Below are 14,899 nucleotides of genomic sequence, written 5' to 3' on the forward strand. Positions count from 1 at the left end.
TTTTTGCGGTACGCGGGGCTCTCACTGCCGTGGCCTCTCCCGCCGCGGACCACAGGCTCCGGACGCGCAGGTTCAGCGGCCATGGCTCACGGGCCCAGCCGCTCCGTGGCATGTGGGATCTTCCCGGACCGGGGGACTAACCCATGTCCCCTGCATCGGCAGGCGGACTCTCAACCACTGTGCCACCAGGGAAGCCCTGGAGGGCATTTTTAAACATGTGCGTAGTTTTGAATAAAGATGGCTAACTAAAGCCTACCAATTGGTTGGAAGTAGAAATCATAAGAGAAAAAGAGGCAATTTTCTTTTTCAAACAGGTAACACAATGAAAACTTACCAGCTTTTCTTAAGAAATATTGACATTTAATAGTTATTGCACTAATCCCCGGAGAACTAATTGGTCAAAAGCAAGTGTCTTCTGTTTTGTTTTGTTTAATGAATTATTCATTTCTGACCAAATCACACTTTGCATTCATTTGAATGTTAAACCACATCCAAACAGTTTGTCGGGAATATCTTATTAATATAGACATGGAAGCTCTGTCAGTGGGGGGAGACATAACTAAATATCAAGATGAAATCTCAGATAAACTAGGGAAATCTTTAAAAGATGCACAGAGGGCTTATGGTATGAGAATCACTGATTAAAACTAGAAGGAAAGTATTTAATTCAAAGAAGCATAAGTAAATCATCTGATTATCAGAAGCAACCTTAAAATAAACAAGTTTAAAATGGCATAAAGATTTGAAGCTCTTCATTAGGAGCTCAAAATTGCTGGAAAGATTTTCTCCATGCATTGTAAAAGAATACTTTCCCAAGGCTTGTTAGATGGATCACTCATTACATAAGATATTTACAGATGTGATGCTAGAAAGTAGCTCCGAGCCAATTAATTTGGAAAATCTTAGTTTTTAAAAGACTCTACTTATTACATTTTTTTGTTGAAGAGTTTATTGAGTTTTATTATTCTAGGGCTGTCAAAACTTTTAATATGCTTATATTCCTTATGAATCTGAGAAAAAGTAGCAGTGTTAGGAACGTCTTGTGGACAGGATCCCAAAGATGACTTCTTTAATAACAAGTTACCATGACAGATGTTTAATGTGGAAGAGTTACCTTAAAAACTGGAAATCTTAACTAAAATAACTTCATTCTAATATAAGAAAGAAAGTTAGGGAAAGAAAGAAAGGAAGGAAGGAAGAAAGAAAAAGAGTTCTGTGGTGAGTAAACTATTTTACAGCTATTTCCATGAATTTTTACTCTCCTTTAAAAATAGAGTGAATGCCATTATTTAAATACAGGTTCTGGGTCATAGCACTGTAGAAGATAAAGACATTGTCAATTTTCTTAACTAAAATAAGCCTGGTAGGGCTTCCCTGGTGGTGCAGTGGTTGAGAGTCCACCTGCCGATTCAGGGGACATGGGTTCGTGCCCGGTCCGGGAAGATCCCACATGCCGCGGAGCGGCTGGGCCCGTGAGCCACAGCCGCTGAGCCTGTGCGTCCAGAGCCTGTGCTCCGCAACGGGAGAGGCCACAAGGGTGAGAAAAGCCCGCATAGCTCAAAAAAACAAAACAAAACAAAAACCCTGGTAAGGAGGGCACCCAGAAGTCACAGTGAACCACTCATTCTAGTTCCTGTCTGTCTGTTGATTTGCTTTTTGTTAGGGTCTTCTAAGAACTTAAATCTGAAAGGAAGTAAAGCCATGATCAGAACAGCACTTGGGCTCCTTTATTCATGATGGCTGTCACTTACCTCTCCTGTCTTTTCTAATTCCCTTTACATTTTCTTCTCTCCTGTCTCTTCTTGAACCTCACAATTCTCCTTCAATGGTAATCATGTTCCAGACTAATAGGACGATATATTATTTTAATTTTTACCTTCATCCTAGTAGAAGTTCTTAGCAAAATTAAGAAAAAATAATAAAACGGTAAGATGCCATTGTAATGCATACTGGATTTAAAAGTTTTTACCTAATGTTATGGGGACAAAACCTTTAATTTGGACCCACGTTTACTATCCTTTCTATAAATCATTATCATGCAGCAACCCAAAATTTATTAGAATGATAGGGCTATGAGAGGCAAAAGTAGAAGTGGTTTTTGTTCATTCATATAGTTAATCAGCAAGTATTAGCTAGAGTCTATTTTATTCTAAGAAGTGTGCTAAGCTCTGTAAGTATAAAAGTTAATGGAGCAAAATTCCCATTCTCTAGAAGTGTCCGTTACTTGGAGGAAACACAGAAGTCAAGAAATAATCAGAACAATGTAATTACTACAGTGATGGAAATGGGAACAAGATACTATGCCAGAAAGAGGAAGAAGCCCTGGGTATTGCTTGGAGAACTGAAACCTGGAAGAAGTGACATCTACATAAAATCTAGTAATAATCATTAGGAGTTTCCAAAGTGTCCAACAGTGAGACAGAGAAAGACTCCAGAGGGAGAAAAGTGGTTTCAAGATGGGCAAGAAAAAGCATGATGTTAGATGCAATCTGACTCTTGACCAGCACCTGTGATCTGCTTAGCGTACACTGCTGCGGATGTTTGACCTGCCAGGCTTCCTGCTCTCCTTACCTTCACCTGTCTTGCACACTGCCTGCTGCAAAGTCGGTGCTCAACCTTGATGTGTAAGAAATGGTCCCTCATTGTTTTAAAATTTATATTTCCAGCTGGTGATCCTAATCACCTTTCTCTATGTCTATCTGCCTAAATGCAGGTATTTTAAGCAACAGATAATCTGAATTACAGAGAAAGTAATCAAACTTGAAGAAGCAATGATAATAATGATGTAAATATTCAGTTTCCTGTGGACCATTCAACAAGTTTAAAACCCAAACCTAAAATATCTTTTTAATTTCTATAATTTTGAAAGCCCAGTAGCGGAAAACAAAGAGTGTGAGACTATTGATAAATGACACAATAAATGACCTAAAAGTGCTTAAGGTTTTTGTAACACACAGTTGTATTCTTAGGTAAATTCATTTTCTATCTCTCGATTCTCCCTAGGAAGATGCGTATCTAATTTTAAATGACTCTTTTATGCCCATCTTTTCAAGGTATTATTAAACATTTTTATAAAGATATTTCATAGAAATTTCAAATTCAGGGTATAAAAATAAATCCATTATCCTCACCTCTCAAAATCAAAACCAAAATGTCTATATTTCCTTTTGGAGCTAATGGCAGCATCATCTACACAACTGCCTAAATGAGAAACCCAGAAGTCATCCTGACTCCCACTGTCCCTGTAATTCACATAACCTATTACTCACAAAGGCCTGATGATTGTATCTACCTAATCTATCTCTATTCCTTCTGCTATCATTTGAATCTTCTGGCTCATCTCTGAAACTTCAAATTTGTCCCTTTGTTTCAAATCTCCTCATCTTCATCTATTAAAACCTATTATATCATAGTGATCTTTCTAAAACTTGGATAAAATCCCATCATCCCCTTCTTGAAAACTTTAAGGGGACCTCTGTACCTACAGAATGAAGTTCAAATTGCTACGTATGGCATGCAAATTCTTGTGATCTGTGATTGGCTTTTTGTTCTGCTATAGCTTCACCTAACACCTGATCAAATGACAGGTCTTCTAGATGACATTTTGCTGTCTTTTCTTACTTGAAGTTTATTATACATATAATATATGAAGGTAGTTTTCATATGAATAATTCAACTAAATAGAGTAAGCTTGGTAAGATACCCTTAAAAACTGAATTCCTCTTCACCTTCTATTTCTTAGAAATAACAGCTATCAAACACTGGATGTGAATTCTACCATGTTTTGTCTTACCTCCTGATTACTGTTCTTCTGTTCCCTCTGCCAGGAATGGCTTCCCCCCCCTTTTTTTAAATGAATGAATTAATTAATTAATTGATTGATTTTTGGCTGCATTGGGTCTTCGTTACTGCGCGTGGGCTTTCTCTCTAGTTGCGGCAAACGGGGGCTAATCGTTGCAGTGTGTGGGCTTCTCATGCGGTGGCTTCTCTTGTTGTGGAGCATGGGCTCTAGGGGCACAGGCTCAGTAGTTGTGGCATGGGGACTCAGTAGTTGTGGCTCACGGGCTCTAGAGCACAGGCTCCAGTAGTTGTGGCGCACGGGCTTAGTTGCTCTGCGGCATGTGGGATCTTCTTGGACCAGGGCTCAAACCCATGTCCCCTGCACTGGCAGGCAGATTCTTAACCACCTACTGTGCCACCAGGGAAGCCCGGCTTTCCCCTTTAGTATAGTGAACTCACAAACCCAACAGTCTAGGCTCTAATGACATCTCTACAAAAGGACATTTCCTCGGTTGTGTGGAATTGTAGAGAAAATACTTCTATGTTTCTCTATGCTTAGGGTATTCTGAGCAAATAAACTGGAGCCTGGGTTAAAGTATATGCCTTTGAAAGTTAAAGGATGGACATATTTAGAGATATGTAGAAATTTATCTCCCTAGGGCTATGTGCTTCTATTTCAAAGAGAAATGAAACCCAAGAGCCATTCACTTACATTTCAAAGTCAAGTTTACATTACATTTACAAATTGTAAAACTTTGGAGGGATAGGTTTCTTGCCCTCTCTCAAGAGAGGAGGGTGGCAGCTGTACAGCGGTTCCCATTTAAACTTCATGATTCATAATTTTGGAGTTCCTCTCCTCTGGTATAAATCCCTTCCCTTTGTACACACAGGCATAACCAACTGGCTCTCATCTGTTTGCTTCGGGTTGAGTACTGGGGTTTAGAGAAATAGTCTGTGTTTGATCCAGAAACGTCATTTTGCTTTCAGGATAGTATAGATAAATATAGATATTAGAAATTTATTAAATTGAGCAAATTAATGCTTCCTCCTCTATTCTCCCATAGGTACTTATTCATACCTCTAACAAAAACTTATCACACTGATTTATTTGTTGCCCTTTAAATGTGAGTTACAAGATAATAGAAGCTGTCATCTATTAATCTTTGAGTCACAAGTTACTTGTGTGTTTCCTACTGACACAACAAAAGGAAACAAATATTCAGGTGTAATTTAATTCCTTGGAAATATTCTACAGTGCCTCCAAATAAAAATAAAATTGGCATCATATACCTTTACAGCCCATCATTTTTTCCCATAGAAAACCAAAGTTTCTATTAAATTTTTATTAAATTTATTTATAACTGAAACATATTGAATTTATATTCATTTCTTTATAAAACTCAGAAAACAAGAATCCATCAACCATGTGACATTCTATGATTCTGAGCTAAAATGGAGGATTAGGTGAGGGAGTGATCAAGATGAACAAGAAGAGGCAAAGAAATAATACTTCCTACTCCACCTCAAAAGTAAAAGTAGGGGGGCTTCCCTGGTGGCGCAGTGGTTGAGAGTCCGCCTGCCGATGCAGGGGACACAGGTTTGTGCCCCGGTCCAGGAAGATCCCACGTACCGCGGAGCGGCTGGGCCCGTGAGCCATGGCCGCTGAGCCTGCGCATCCGGAGCCTGTGCTCCGCAACGGGAGAGGCCACAACAGTGAGAGGCCCGCATACCGAAAAAAAAAAAAAAAAAGTAAAAGTAGGAAAACATTTTCACTTTTGAATTTAGGGTGGCAGAAATAGAAAGACGGTACCTTCTAGACAAGGTAGTAAAATTATCTTCAGTAATATCAAATACTGAAATAATCACTGGAACAAAAGAATTGTAAACAATATAAAAAGATTACAAACATTTCTTTCTTTATAATTGTTTATATTCCCGTATTCAAGTTAAAAAGTCTCTTTTATTTTCATGCAAAGTAGAAATCAGGGTAGAATCATTTTCTTTTTATTCTACCTTGAGGTGGCTTTTGTGATACTCAAAATCAAATGCCAACTGTCATGCAAACGTAATTAGATATAAATATTATTATTACTTTCTTTTATGGATTATTACAAAAATTTAACATATGTTTACATCCATGACTAGGAAATGAAGTGGATTAAGAAAGTATTGTATGTCAATGAGAACCTTTTCTTTCTTTTTCTTTTTTTTTTAAATAACTGGATTCTCTCTTTGGGAAAAAGAGACATTGACTCCTACAGAGATTATCCGTAAATTTGTGCTGCTCACCCACCAGCCTAATCACTATTGTCAGGAAGTCAATTTGAGATCACAGGTCACAGCTTTAAATTCAAGTGTGGCATAGGGAATTTAATCAATGTATGTATGCACATGGAAGACAATATGATGCAAGCAAACCTATTTTAGTAATACACTTCTTTAAACAGGCTTAAAATTATTCTGGAAATGTGTTTAAGTGAAGATAATATTTGGGTTGTGTGCATTTTAAATTAACCTGTGTTAAATGTGAGAAGATCTCCAACAGCTCATTAGTATAAGGCCTAAATATTTTGCATTTTAGTTTCTGCCTCAACAATTCTATGGAAATTGCTTTCTTAAAGGTCACCTATAACCTCCCAATTGCCAAATCCAATGGCCTTTCTTTAACTGATCTTCTTTGATACTGTTGCACTATTTGACACCACTCACATCTTCTTTCTTGAATGTATACTCTATGTTACAGAATAAAATGAATTCAAGACGTGTACCCCTCTAGAAATGCCTCACTGGGTGTATTATTTTTGTCCTTTTGGAATCCTTTTGGCGATAAATGTAAGCATAGACTAGGTGGAATTCATGAAGAGTTAATTAGCTATTGTAGTATTCAGGCATTTGGGATGTCTCCTTTTCAAATATGAGCAATCATAGAGGATTTATCACAGAATTAAATGGGAAACTACAGAGGTAATGAGTTAGCTCAGGGCAGGCAAACTACACCTACGGGCCAAATCCAGTCTACTGCCTTTTTTAGTAAACCAAAGTTTTATTTGAACATGGCCACACTCATTCACTTACACACTGTCCGTGGCTGCTTTGTTGCTACAAGGGCAAAACTGAGCAATTGCCATAAAGACCAAATTTCATGCAAAGTCTCAAATATTACTATTTACCTTCACGCAGAAAACGTTCACAGGCCCCTGGGTTAGAGGATTAATTAAATGACCTGAGAAGGAACTAACCAACATTTGATGCAAAGAAAAGGCATCGTTATTATAAAGCTTCATGCCAATATGAGAGGATGGTGTGGAACTAGTTGTAGGCACAAGATTCTTCTAGAGATGCCTGTTAAGGTATGACTTTCCTTTCTGGCACCTTCCCTCAAGAATAAATGTGAGAACCCTGAATAATTAGTTATCTACAAAGATTCTAGAAGACCTCATACCATCTCATCCACTGTTCTGGCTTCCAGAGTACACACAAGCATGCAGAGCCTTATCTGGGGAAGGTGCCTTATCCTTGGAAGCCCAGTGTTGAGAGGAAGAAAAGGAAGGAACAGTGATGTATGGTGCCTTCTCTTATAACTATTGCATCCCAATAAATTAGTCTGTTTGAGAATCTCTATGTTGTGAGTAAAACTGATCTACTTTATTCCAAGCAAAAAGGGTGCTAGAAACCTTGCCGTAGTGAAGTTTCTGCAAGCTTTGTTGTACTTAATTTCTTCCAGGATTCTATCATACCTCCAACATTCTTACAATAACCAATCCTTCCACCTAACCATTATTTCAGCTAGCCTAGGTGGGCTTGTCTCCCTTATAACCAAAAGATATTTGACATAAATGAACTTGGACTGACACAAAGGAGACTGAAGAATCAGAGCAGGCTCTTACATGGTCCACTTTATACATAAGGATATGAAAAAAAAATTAACCCAAATAAAAGTTTAGTATTTTCACACTGGTCTTAGCTCAAGCTACTATAACAAAGTACCATAGACCGGGTCATTTAAACAACAGTTCTGGAGGTCAGAAAGTGCAAGATCAAAGTGTCAACAGATTAGGTTCTTGGTGAGGGCCCCCTTTCAAGCTTGTAGACAACTACCTTCTTGCTATGTCCTCACATGACCTTTCCTTACTCACATGAGTGAGTGGGAGAGAGCTAGATCACTCTGTGTTCCTCTTCTTAAAAGGGCACTTATCCCATCATGAGGGCCATACCTTCATGACCGAATCTAAGCCTAATTACCTCCCAAAGGTACCACCTCTATATACCATCACACTGCGGGCTGGTATTTCAACATACGAAATCTGGGGGGACATAAATGTTTAGCCTATAACAACATTCATGGAGAAACTTTCACTTTGATTCAATATCTGTCATCAGATTATCCAGATATGTGTTAGTTCAATTGTTGTTATCCAACAAAATATTTTTTTCAGTGGAATTTCTATGGTATATAAGTAAAACCCCATTAGAGATTTTCAGAGGGCTTGATTTTGTGCTGAATGTCTAGGTTTGTGTTCATATATATATAAAATCACAATATATTTTTTAAAAAACATATAATTTTAAAAAATTGAGGTATATTAATTGAGATGTTTTAGACTTAATATTAAAAACACAATCTCCTGTATCTATAGAAGTCTGGCAGAAACAACATTTTAAAAATAATACAATTCAATAATTCACTTCACCCTATGAGACTACATTCTCTTATTCCTGAAAATATATTTCAAAATTTTTCTTTAATAATTGACATTCCATCTTGTGAAAAATAGGTTAGAGAAGTCAAATGTGTTCCCACTGTATATCTACCTACCTTATAACCATGAACAATACTCAGAACCCCTCAAGAAAGAGGCTTAGTCAGCAGTTAAATGAAATGAGATTATTTCAAAGGTCCTTTCAAGCTATAAAATCTCATAATTGATAGAAGACTCTCAATAATGATCTGACCTGAAGATTTACTGTTTTCTGAAGCTTGTTATACAGTTTTTCAATTGACATCATCAACAAAAGAGAAATAAGTTACCATACCTTAGTCAATTTTCTCACAGTAGCTCAAGTCATCAACATCTAAAACTCCAATATTTTGTGCCTCTAATTTGATGAAATGATAAAGAGTTTTACTAGGATTTTCTATCTAACATTTCAACTGGCATTTTATGTACAGGCAGTCCTTGTTATGCATATTTCTGAAATGCAGAGATTTATCACAGTTTAGTTAAATAACTCCAGTGTCCCAACAACAGGGCTCAAATTTCAGTTTCCATGGTATATCAACCAAGAGTAAACCATAAAGTGCAAACTTCACTGCTAGCTCTTCTGAGCACAAGTCACTACATAAACGAAAGATGTGCATCACGATAAATAACAATTTATGTAACTTCTTTCAAAGTCTGTGATTGGTCACCGTGCATTTGTTATTAAATTCATATATAGATAGCTAGCTTGTTGTGCTGACCCTCTGTCTCCCAGTGATAAATCCAGGTGCCATTTTACAAAAATGGATAATTAAGAGAGGAATTTAGTCAACAAAAATCACCTCACAACTGTCAGGGTGTTTACTATCAAAAAAACAGAAGACAACAAATATTGACAAGGATATGGAGAAGTTGGACCCTTGGACACTATTGGTGGGAATACAAAATGGTGTGACTGCTATGGAAAAATGACTGCTATGGAAAAGAGTATAAAGGTTCCTCAAAAAATTAAAAGTAAAACTACTATATGATCCAGCAACCTCACCTCTAAATATTTATCCAAAAGAATTGAAATCAGGATCTCAAAGAGATATTAACACTCCTATGTTCACAGGTGCATTATTCACAATAGCCAAAGGTAAAAACAACCTAAAGATTCTTTGACAGATGAATGGATAAGGAAAATTGGCATATAGACATAATGTGCAATGCTATTCAACTCTTAAAAATGAAGGAAAGTCTGCAATATGCAACAACACGGATGAATCTTGAGGACATTATACTGAGTGTAATAAGGCAGTCACAGAAACACAAATACTGCATGATTCCACTTATATGATTCCACTTATATGATGTATCTAAAGTAGTCAAAGTCATAAAGGCAGAGAACAGAACGGTGGTTGCCAAGGGATAGGGAGAGGGGAAAATGGGGAATTGCTGTTCGATGTGTATAAAGTTTCAGCTATGCGAGATGAATACATTCTAGAGCTCTTCTCTACAACACTGTACAATAAGGTACACTAAAAATTTAAGAGAAGAGATCTTATGTTGTGTTTTTACCACAATAAAATAAAATTAAATGAAAAAATGAGTAGTAAAGAATTGGAAAGTGATGATGCTGGAAGTGAAACTCAAATTGAACATAAATGGAATTTTAGAAGGAAAAGCTATCTGTGTGACTGTCAACATTTCCACCCTTTGCAACATGCAGCCAAAGGTACTTAGTGAAAGCAAACTTGCTGACATAAATGAGAAAAGTGGTTATGAAGAAAATGATGAAGATGTCCCAGAGGAAGTGATGCTGGCAAAATATTTCACATTAAAGGAACTCTCACAGATATTTCATTACACTGAAAGCACAAAAAACAGATTGTTGGAAGTCAATCCAAACTTAGAAAGGAGTATGACACTTTAAAAGGCATCAAAAAGATGCCTGTTTCATAGCATAACTCATGTAATAAGAGGGCAAGGCCTGTTCTTGATGAGTTTTCATAAATAACTAAAACACATTAATTCTCAGTGTTTTTGATGTTTTAAATCACAGCATACTAAATAAATACATTTTACTATTTAAAAAATTTCCCTATTCATTTATAACAGACAGTAAGAGGATTTTTCATGTTTTGACTCCAAAATTTAAAGGTCATGGAACAATCATAATTTTTCCCATTGATTACTAAGATTTCTGCACAATTTCAGTTTGCATGGTTATTTTTACAGTTCTTTACCATCTGGCAAAGTGAGGACTGCCTGTATTAATTTCAGTAAATTTTACTGAATATATCCTATAAGAAGTTTCAACACATACAATAGTAGAATGCCATTATAAACCATTTGGGAGGTAGAAAGTATTGAGGAGGACCTCTGACTAGAGTTGACTAGACTAGAGTCTGATTTTCATATGAACTTAAACTTTGTGCTCTGTTCAGTGCGTAAGAGACTATCCCTTTTAGAGGCATAGTAAGGTTTAAAAGTCAAAGAGCAGTTGAAGAGCTCTAGGGATTGAGTAAACTAATTATCATTTCAATAGCAGTAACATCCTGGTTTAGGGTTTGAACACCTAAAATCCTAATATCTGACCCTCTATCTCATCTTCTCTACTCTAGCACTTTTTGAGTCTCACGTTTCTCATTTTTTCCTCCTCTTTCTCCCCTCATTCCTTCCTGTGACTCTTTTCCACCTAACCAGTCCTGGAATAGATCCACATCTTTATTATTGTTGTTTTTATTTAACATGTATCGTGTTTTTTGACAAACGTTTGACTTTGATTCAATATCTATCATCATATTATATCATACAGCATATTGCTCAGAATAGACAATAATTCCTAATTCTCCTCTCTCTCTCTCTCACACACAAATCAACACAATAAATAACATCTTAGAAAAAGGGTTTTTCCTTGTATATGACCCTCAGTCGATTTCCCCCCCTGTGTTTCCATGGCACTGGAGTTATATGCATTAAATGAAACTCATTTCCCAGCATTAACTCTTCAATACTTAAACAATTCTCTTGACACACAGGTTAGAAAGATTTTAATTGCATGCATCAATCTGGGTCCAGTTCATCACAATCACCAAATCCTACAAACGTAATTGGCTTCTGGGAACGTGCAAAGTATTAACCCTCTAAACAGTTCACTGTGCATTTTGGCAAGCAATTATGTTTCTAATGTGTTAATTGGAAGGATAAAGACATGAACAAATATAAACACTGAAAAGCTAACTGTAAGTTCCCAGTTAAATATATAAAATATTGTAATATGAAGTCATATATTCAGAAAAATATATACCATTCATTTGCTAGTACAGTATTAAGTTGGGGCACTCTGCATGAGAAACTGACAAGATATGTAGAAATTGGCCCAGAAAAATGTGTATTTCATACTCTGATCTATATGACTTTGACCCCTTGTCTGAGAAACGAAGAGACTAACTTTATTGGTAGCTAAAATATTGCCAATTTCTAAATATATATGGTTTTCTGAACAAGTTCTTTAATTAATCCTAAAAATAATCTTTTTTTCCCCCTAGACTCCCACATACTACCCTAAGTACTGATTATTTTGATAGTATAGCTCAAATAAAATCTAAACCAAAATTATAAAGCAAAGTGCCTTTAGTTCATTTTCCCCTTTTATTACATCTTGTAAAAGAAACTGCTTTTAATCTGATGGCCTTCCTTAGGTTGTATTCTATTAGAGGAAATTGGACCAGAATTGATCTGGGTAGCAAAATTTATCATTACCCACAGAAAACGGACAATGATATGTGATTAGGCTACATATGCCCATCACTGCCTTTTTCAAGAGCAAGACTTGAATAGAAAAGCCTGGATCCAATGAATCAATAACAGTAAAAGCAAAATTGGAGAGCTGTCAAATCAATTTAATTCCTCTCTTCTGATCAAGTGGCATCCAATCACCTAAAGCACAAAGTTAATAATCGAATTAGATTGCTTTTGACTCCTTCTACGGGAGTCAAAACACACATCTGACTGTGACATTTTATATACTCAACTCTGAAAAGCCAATAACATACCGACATATACTAGAATTAAATGCTCATTGCATTCTCAGGATGAGGCAGAGGACAAAACTACTTTTCATTATGCTCTTAAACTCAATGGAATAATTAAAATAATAGGTTGCATTCATCCATTCAACAAATATGTCAAACCTAAGGAACTTTGCAAGCATCAGCATATTAGTATGGTTTATCCCTTTCTGTGGCATTTCTTTTGCAAAAAGCAGCCGTTTTTCACTCTTTGCTAGTATGGAAGACCTAAATATAACATTCATTCAATCAGATCATACACCTTGTCACCTGGCTCTAGGTATCTTTCTTATGGGTTTCCTTGGCAATTTATAACATAGCTCTTCTTATACTGTATAATAATTTCCTGTGCATAATAAATGAGAGAAATGACACAATATTCTTTCAAATGTAAGTGTTCACTACAGTGCTATTTATTGAGTGCATGAATTACTATGAAAAGATAATGTTATGGATATAGCACAGTCTAAAACTGTGAGAGTGTTTTGGTAGAGATGAGATTGGCTTTTAAGAAAAAATAAAGTTATACTTAAAATCCTTCTTAAGGGGAGAATTTTTTCTTTAGGAGTGTTACAGAAGCTATAAACATACATCTGACGCTTCATCACATCACATTACCAAAGGCAACATTTCATTCAAAAAGATGGTCAATGTCTTATAGTTTTCTGAGTACAGGTCTTTTACCTCCTTAAGTAGGTTTATTTCTAGGTATTTTATGCTTTTTGTTGCAACGGTAAATGGGAGTTTCCTTAATTTCTCTTTCTAATCTTCTGTTGTTAGTGTATAGGAATATAAGAGATTTCTATGCATTAATTTTGTATCCTGCAACTTTACCAAATTCATTGATTAGCTCTAATAGTTTCCTGGTGGCATCTTTAGGATTTTCTATGTATACTTTCATGTCATCTGCAAACAGTGACAGTTTTACTTCTTTTCAATTTGTATTCCTTTTATTTTTCTTCCCTGAGGCTAGGACTTCCAAAACTATGTTTAATAATAGTGGCGAGAGCAGACATCCTTGTCTTGTCCCTGATCTTAGAGGAAATGCTTTCAGTTTTTTACCACCGAAAATGATGTTTGCAGTGGGTTTGTCATATATGGCCTTTATTATGCTGAGGTAGGTTCCCTCTATGCCCACCTTAGAGTTTTTATCATAAATCGGTGTTGAATTTTGTCAAAAGCTTTTTCTGCATATATTGAGATGATATGATTTTTATTCTTTAATGTGTTAACATGGTGTATCACATTGATTGATTTGCATATATTGAAGAATCCTTGCATCCCTGGGATAAATCCCACTTGATCATGGTGTATGATCCTTTAAATATGTTGTTGGATTCTGTTTCCTAGTATTTTGTTGAGGATTTTTGCGTCTATGTTCATCAGTGACATTGGTCTGTTATTTTCTTTTTTTGTAGTATCTTTGACAAGAAGAAGTAAAACTGCCACTGTTTACATTCGACATGATACTATACATAGATAATCCTAAAGGTGCCACCAGAAAACCATTAGAGCTAATCAATGAACCTGGGAAAGTTGCAGGATACAAAATTAATGCACAGAAACCCCTTGCATTCCTATACATTAACAACGAAAGTTCAGAAAGGGAAATTAAGGGAAAACTCCCATTCACCATTGCAACAAAAAGAATAAACTACCTAGGAATATACCCACCTAAGGAGGTAAAAGAACTGTACTCAGAAAACTATAAGACACTGACGAAAGAAATCAAGGATGACACAAACAGATGGAGAGATATACCATGTTCTTGGATTGGAAGAATCAATATTGTGAAAATGACTATACTACCCAAAGCAATCTACAGATTCAATGTAATCCCTATCAAATTACCAATGGCATGTTTTACAGAACTATAACAAAAAATCTTAAAATTTGTGTGGAGACACAAAAGACCCTGAATAGCCAAAGCAATCTTGAGGGAAAATACCAGAGCTGGAGGAATCAGACTCCCTGACTTCAGACTATACTACAAAGCTACAGCAATCAAGACAATATGGTACTGGCACAAAAACAGAAATATAGATCAATGGAACAGGATAGAAAGCCCAGAGAAAAACCCACGCACCTATGGTCAACTAATCTATGACAAAGGAGGCAAGGATGTACAATGGAGAAAAGACAGTCTCTTCAATAAGTGGTGCTGGGAAAACTGAACAGCTACATGTAAAAGAATGAAATTAGAACACTTCCTATCACCATACACAAAAATAAACTCAAAATGGATTAAAGACCTAAATGTAAGGCCAGACACTATAAAATGCTTAGAGGAAAACAGAGGCAGAACACTCTATGACATAAATCACAGCAAGATCCTTTTTGACCCACCTCCTAGAGAAATGGAAA

Source organism: Phocoena phocoena, chromosome 4 (genome assembly GCF_963924675.1).
Source record: "Phocoena phocoena chromosome 4, mPhoPho1.1, whole genome shotgun sequence".
Lineage (NCBI taxonomy): Eukaryota > Metazoa > Chordata > Mammalia > Artiodactyla > Phocoenidae > Phocoena > Phocoena phocoena.